This window comes from Mirounga leonina, unplaced genomic scaffold (assembly GCF_011800145.1).
Source record: "Mirounga leonina isolate KUSES-001 unplaced genomic scaffold, KU_Mleo_1.0 Mir_366, whole genome shotgun sequence".
In the NCBI taxonomy this organism is placed as follows: Eukaryota; Metazoa; Chordata; class Mammalia; order Carnivora; family Phocidae; genus Mirounga; species Mirounga leonina.
Window position 1 is genome coordinate 28,389,237 of NW_023270709.1, and position 7,038 is coordinate 28,396,274.

Sequence of the window (7,038 nt, forward strand, 5' to 3'; positions counted from 1 at the left end):
TTTATAAAATAGAACAGATCAGAAAAATTTGGAACACATCTAAAATTATGTTCTCTCTCTCCCTCTATATATGTTTTATGTGTGTGTGTATATACATTAATCTCTCCAAATAGACAATATAAATAAGTGAAAATAATTCTCAAATTAGGGAGGTAGGAATCTAGAGGAATTTTTTTTCTTTAAAAAATACCCTTTAGGGGCGCTTGATTGGGTGTGTGTTAAGTGTCTGCCTTAGGCTCAGGTCATGATCTCAGAAACCTGGAATCAAGCCCCACATAGGGCATCCAACTCAGCAGCGAGTCTGCTTCTCCCTCTCGCTCCGCCTCTCTGCCTGCTTGTGCTCTCTCTCAAATAAATCAAATCTTTAAAAATATCCCTTATTACCAAATTAAAATGGATTTAAACTGTATTTTTTTCACAAGTCTTTTTAATATCATTAAAAGAAGCCTGTTAAGTTTAAGGGATCTCCAACTCAGGAGTTTTACATATTCTCATTCCCCACTTCCCGCTTTTTCTTCTTGCTCTATTCTCCTAATCTCTTAATATCCATACACCACTGTATCTCCTAGTTCTAATTTTGTTTCTTGCACCCTTTACCATTCATTCATTCGTATGTAGATCAGTTTTTTAGCACACATTTAACAATTCAGAACTCAAAATATTTAGGACTGTTGGCACAGATTGTTTGCCTACCAAATAAGTATTCTTTTTTATTAGATGACAGGACTCCAATTTTTATGTGTACAATGGCACCTGGAATTACATTTCCTAGCTACTTTTTTATTTATTTATTTGAGAGATTGAGAAAGAAAAGGAGCAGGGGGAAGGAGAGGGAGAAGCAGATTCCCCACTAGCAGCGAGCCCAATGTGGGGGCTTGATCCCAGGACTCAGGGATCATGACCTGAGCTGAAGGCAGATGCTTCACGGACTGAGCCACCCACACGCCCCTTTTTCCTAGCTACTCTTGCAGCTAAGTGTGGTCATGTGACTCAATTCTGGCTAATTAAATATAAGAGGAAATGTGTGCATTCTGAGAAGACTCCATGAAAGACCCCGAGTTAGCTGAGAGAATCCCTTTTATGCCCTTCCTGCTGACTGGAATGCAGAGTTGATGGCTGGTGCTTCAGCAGCTACGGGAAGAGAAGAAGCTGCATGCAGAAGATGATGACGTGAGAGGAACCTGGATCCCTGATGACCCTACAAATAAACCACCAACCATAAATGATCTGCTTTTAGACTTCTTTTACATGAGAGAAATACACCGTGTGAATTTTTCAGATTTTTGTTACTAGCAGCTGATCATAAATTCTGACATATGGGGTCTGCTCCTTGACTTAGTTTTAGATACATACGTATGATAATCTTACTCAGCTATTCCACCTCTTATGTGAGATGCTTCTCAAATATGGAGGTGGAGATATATTTTAAAGTCTAAAGTGGCCTAAAATTATTATACAAGCCAAAAGGTGATTATATAGAAATACGGAGTGTTATTTTCAAATAAGGGTGACAGATCAGAAAAATTTGAAACATATTATCTAAAATTATGTTCTCTAACCTTAAAAAACTACGGTTTTCTTTTCCTTTTTGTGTTAAATGTGATCCTCTCATCTCTGACTGAACTATCTCTGCTTCCTCCCCCAAACACAGATATTTAGGAAACACAATTTGGAGAAAGGGTAGAGAATTAGTCAGCAATGATGCCTATGGTGCCAGAATGAATGTATATGGTCAGGGAAAAAAGGGGAGAGAGAACAGGTGAAAAGTGGCATTGTATTCAGTAATTCATCACCCACTCGGTAAATTATGTCAAAAATGTCAGTCAACCCAGGCTCAAGTGTCCATAGCTTGCGTTACCCTCCAAGGTTGTTACACTTGGAAGTTTGAGCTCTCCCTTGAAACCTGGGGGAAGTTAGGGTCTGTCCGTTTATAAGTACACTGGCTAATCAATATAAAAAGGATAGCTCTACCATTAACAGTAATATCAGACTTAATAGAAATGACAGATAATACCCTCAGGGTCACTTGGTCCCTGAAATAAGTCACCTCCCATGTGGGAGCCATGCTAAAGGGGAGTATTCTCTAGTTTATCCAGTTTAACCTCCCAGTGGTATACTCTTTTTGATCCCTGCTACCCATCTTCTAATTCAGGGAAGTAGCTATATTTTCTTTTGACTTGAATCATCCTCTGCTCTGTTTGGGGAAGACCTCACAACTCCTCTCCAGAACCAACCTATTTTATTTTTCTCTGCATTAACATAATGGTGCCTGAACAAGGAGCACGTCTTGGGACCATCCCAAGTGGATGTGCAGTGCACGGGGGCACCACTGGACAGGAGGTCCCTCCATCTGCCATTGCAGTGTGGCTTCTATCTGGGTCAGCACTGCAGCCTCTGTCCTCTGGAAGGGTGAACAATGCCTCCGTGAACACTCACTGTTCTCCAGTGCTCCAGATAGGGGCTGTCCTTCTCTTCCTGAAGAAGCAAGATCTTACTTTTAGAAGGTAATCCTGATGGTCACCAAGTTAACTGAAAGCACACAAACCTTCGGTGCTCTTAAGTGTAGGTACTCAACAGGGTCATTAGTCTTTAAGCCATGCCATTTTTAGTGGAACATTAGGAACACTGTTATACAACCTCTTGGAGGCTCAGCACCCAGAAAACATCCTTATTCTAAATGGGGTTAGTCAGACATATGTAAAACTTTCCCAACAAAGGAAAAGAGGGCATTCAGGACATGAGCAGGGAAGACAAAGACATGGAAGCCTGAGTGTACTCGGGGTGGCTGGGCAAAATGAGACCAATACAACAGAGCTGCTGGACAGTGAAGGAAAATAACATTGGAAATCCTGGGACAAATTTATGGAGGACACTCCTGAATGTTTACTTTCATTGTGAATAGGATGAAACTGACCATTCTGAAACTTTGCACTTTTAATTAACTAGCGTTCAGGCCTTGAAACACAATGGGGTTGGCTCATTCGAAAGAGGGAGAATCTACTCTGTGGGTACTCTGATGTCAGAGGAGATTGGGAAAGTGACATATTGTAAGTTCTCACACGGCTCATCTAAATTCTGCCAGGAACAAATGCTGCTCAACATTTTTACAATAATTTAAGCAACGTGGTTTTGATTAGTTGTGTTTTTTTGTTTTGTTTTGTTTTAATGTTGAAATGAGACCTGACCTGTTTGAAGGACTTTCCATACTTATTACACACATAGAGTTTTTGTTGTGGATTCTCTGGTGTTCAGTGAGATGTGAGCTCAGACAGAGGGCCTTCCCACACTTGTCACATTCATAGGGTTTCTCCCCAGTGTGAATTCTGTGGTATCTGTTAAGGTCAGAACTTCCACTGAAGGCTTTTCCACAATCATCACATTTGTAGGGTTCTTCTCCTGTATGAATTCACTGATGTTTAGTGAGGTTTGAACTTTCCCTGAAGGCCTTCCCACAGTCAGTGCACTGGTAACATTTTATTAAGCTATGGTATCTCTGATGCTGAGCAAGTCCCGTGCTGTTACTGAAGTTTTACCACAATCACTGCCCTCATACGGTTCCTCCCCATTGTGATTTCTCTGATGATTAATAAGAACTGAGCCCTGACTAAAACTTTTACCACACTTATTACACTGACACAGTTTTTCATCCGTGTGAATTATGAGGTGCTTAAAAAGAGTTGTGTTTTGACTAAAGGCTCTCCCTCACTCTTGACACTGAAAGAGCTTTTCCCTTGTGTGGATTTTCTGATGTCCAAGAAGACTGATGCTATGCATGAAGCTTTTCCCACACTGATCGCATCTGTGTTGTTGTCCTTCCTCTGAATTTCCTTGATGGCTGCCAACCTGTGCTTGCTATTCATGAAGGTCTCCAAAATGGGTCCCCCGGAAAATGTTCCTGCCTCTGCAAATTCTACGGAGTATCATCTTCTGTGATTCCATTCCTTTGAATACTCCCTGCTTTCCAGCCAATTTCCCAGTCTCAGGCTTGGTCTCACTATCTAAAATAGGAAATGGATCATTCAAACATCTTTTATTTAAGCTTTTTATTATGGCACATTTTAGACATATATAGAAGTAAACAAAACGGAAATGTCATCTGTTTGAACTGACAGAATATTACACCCCAAGGGACCATTTTTCTCTTTTTTAGTCATGTTGCCCCAACAATCGATCAATATCTCTTCAGCTCAATTAAGGAAGGAAAGCGCTAGAGAGGAAAGGTGAAACAGACATGTTCTGGAATAAATAACCTATGTCCTAGTCACTAAGGTAGGATCAGGAACAATCTTTATCACGAAAAGGGCACAAATTATTAAAGAGTTTGTTAAAAGTCTAAGTGTATAAAGAGTACTTCAAACTGCATTCAAATACAATTATAGAGGAAAGGCAAAAGTGTATTTATTCTATTGGTTGGAAAGAAAATTCTTTGTCTTAATCTTCCCCCAAAGAGGACATTGCTTGCAGATTCAGTGTAAACCAATAATTACCTTATATTAACTAAGATCAGTATTCCTTTATGAACACAATTGAAAAATACAGTTTTAGTGAAATTTGGCCTGAGAGAGATAAATGTCCCACTGAACTCATTAAAATGAAGATTCCACCTGAACTCAAACGAAATACTGGAAAAGGACGGATTTCTTGGCTGTTCTGGTCACTTTATTGCTATTTTCTGGACAGACTGTGAAGGGGATCAGGATGTAAGGAGGGGGGTAGCTTTGTAAATGGGAAGCACATCTGATATGTAGAGAATGTGGAAAGGAAAAGGTACCAAATGTACACTGGAGTGACATGTAGGGGAAGGGACCAGCGTGAAAAGAGGAGGGAATTTAATGTGGAAGAAGACAGGAGAAATGCAGTCAACGTGAAAGGTTTTAAAGGTGGCTTCATCCCAGATGGGTTGATAAAACTTAGAGGGTAGGGCAAGACACTGAGGCGGCCACTGTAAAGGAGATCATAAAGGAGAAGCAACAGGATGATGTGATCATTCAGTGCTTTAATAAAAAGCAAAGATGGGTATGTGAAAAGCAAATAAAATAAAAACCTTTTTAAAAGGCCAAGAATAAAGGTTGTACTTTGTAAAAAGAGAGGTAGGTAAGCCAGCGAGGATTTGGGGTGAGGGTTAGACACATTCATGATTAAGCTGTAAAGGATGGCTTTGATTAGCCAAGCAGGAGCCCGCTACCCTAACCCACCTTCCCAGATCAGTTCCTCCTCTTACTCTTCACCTCTCTCTCATAGGGAAGGGGCTCCAGAGAGGCATCCTTGAGCAGAGTCTCCATGTGCTGGCGCTGATAACTTGGTGACTGGGGTGTGGCTCCCAGGGACATCACCTCCTCCCAGAGCACTTCCTGTCCATCTGCTTGGAATGTGCCCTGGAGACAAGGAGGAAGCATTGGGCTTGGGAAGAAGCTGCTGTTGAGAACTAGAACTAAAACCTTAGGAAACATTTCCCAGGGAGAAACAGGACAGGGAAAAAGGACTCAACAGGCTTAGGAGAGATGAGACAGAAAAAGGAACCAACAGAAACAATGAAGCATCGATGGGGACAAAAGCTCACAGCTGCCCTCACTGCTTTCTTATGAACTTAACCAGTAGATGCTGCTTGTTGCCACCACAGAATACCTCTTCCCACCTGAAATCCCGGATCATCAGACTCTCTTCCAACATAGCCTCATCTCCATTCAGTGGATGCTGCTCCCACACCTGGGCCTGCAGCTCCTCGGGCAGGATGGTCAGGAACTGCTCCAGCACCAGCAGCTCCATGATCTGCTCCTTGCTGTGGGTCTCGGGCCGCCGCCACTGACGGCAGAGCTCCCGGAGCCGGCTCAGCGCCTCTGCGGTCCAGATGTCTCCTGGTAGCAGAACTGCCTGAAACACTGGCCGAAGACCTCCTGACAGGACTGGCTGTTCTTCTGCAAGTCAATTTCTTGTACAAAAAAGTTATCCTCCTCCACCTTTACTATCACAGGTTCTTGTTCTCCATCCTGGATGATGAGAACTGCAGCCATTTTCTCTCAGGGGAGGGGTGCCTGCAGATGGCTTTATACTCCGAGGAGAGTCCCCTTCACAAAATAGAGACCAGTATTAAGATGAAAAATTGCACCAGTTAAAATCTATTATGTACTATTAAAGGCTGCCCAGGACACTTTAAGAAAAACACAACAGAAGAGGTTTTTGAAATTTTGCTAACAGTGATGTAGATGACTTGAGGATCTGACATTCTTGGTAATGAAAATTTATAGGACTATTTTAGAAATTAAGAGTAACCTTTTTCCGGGGCGCCTGGGTGGCTCAGTTGGTTAAGCGACTGCCTTCGGCTCAGGTCATGATGCCGGGGTCCCGGGATCGAGTCCTGCATAGGGCTCCCTGCTCGGCGGGGGGTCTGCTTCTCCCTCTGACCCTCTTCCCTCTCGTGCTCTCTGAATCTCATTCGCTCTCTTTCAAATAAATAAATAAATAAATAAAATCTTTAAAAAAAAAAAAAAGAGTAACCTTTTTCCTACGAATCGTCGCTGTGGTCACTCTACTCCAGTGAAATCCTCTTCCATTTTAGACTTGTCAATGCATTCCACCTGCCTGGAATGCTCTTACCCAGATATTAGCATGGGACATTCCCTCATTTCATAACAGCACGCTCAAAAACCATTTCCTCGAGAAGACATTTCTAGAGCGTCCTACATAAAGTGGCTCTCCAACCACCTCCACCCTCTGACCCTTACGACATTGTTCCACCGCCTGACGTCACATGCTACTTGTTGCCCCCACGATAACATAAGCAGGGCTTCATCTGCTCTGTACCCTGCACTACGGTATTGCCAAAACCCTGCCCGATACGCGCTAAGTCATCAGTAACTATGCTGAAAAAAGACCAACGAAATGCATCAACTCGGGCGCCTGGGTGGCTCAGTTGGTTGAGCAACTGCCTTCGGCTCGGGTCATGATCCTGGAGTCCCGGGATCGAGTCCCGCATTGGGCTCCCTGCTCGGCGGGGAGTCTGCTTCTCCCTCTGACCCTCCCCCCTCTCATGTGCTCTCT

At 42.8% G+C, this 7,038-nt stretch overlaps 1 long non-coding RNA gene across 3 annotated transcripts in view; it reads right to left on the bottom strand.

Moving 5' to 3' along the window:
* Positions 1-878: 878 nt before the first annotated feature.
* The window catches only part of LOC117997540, a 6,964-nt gene continuing 804 nt past the window's right edge, over positions 879-7,038 (bottom strand). For 2 of the 3 annotated variants that reach the window (XR_004675844.1, XR_004675842.1), the window contains exons 2-3: positions 5,636-6,065; positions 4,029-5,375 (exon numbers count right to left, since the gene is read on the bottom strand). This is a non-coding gene — a long non-coding RNA (uncharacterized LOC117997540). Of the gene's footprint in view, positions 3,999-4,028; positions 5,376-5,635; positions 6,066-7,038 lie in introns of those variants that run through there. The other variant, XR_004675843.1, reaches the window with a different exon arrangement.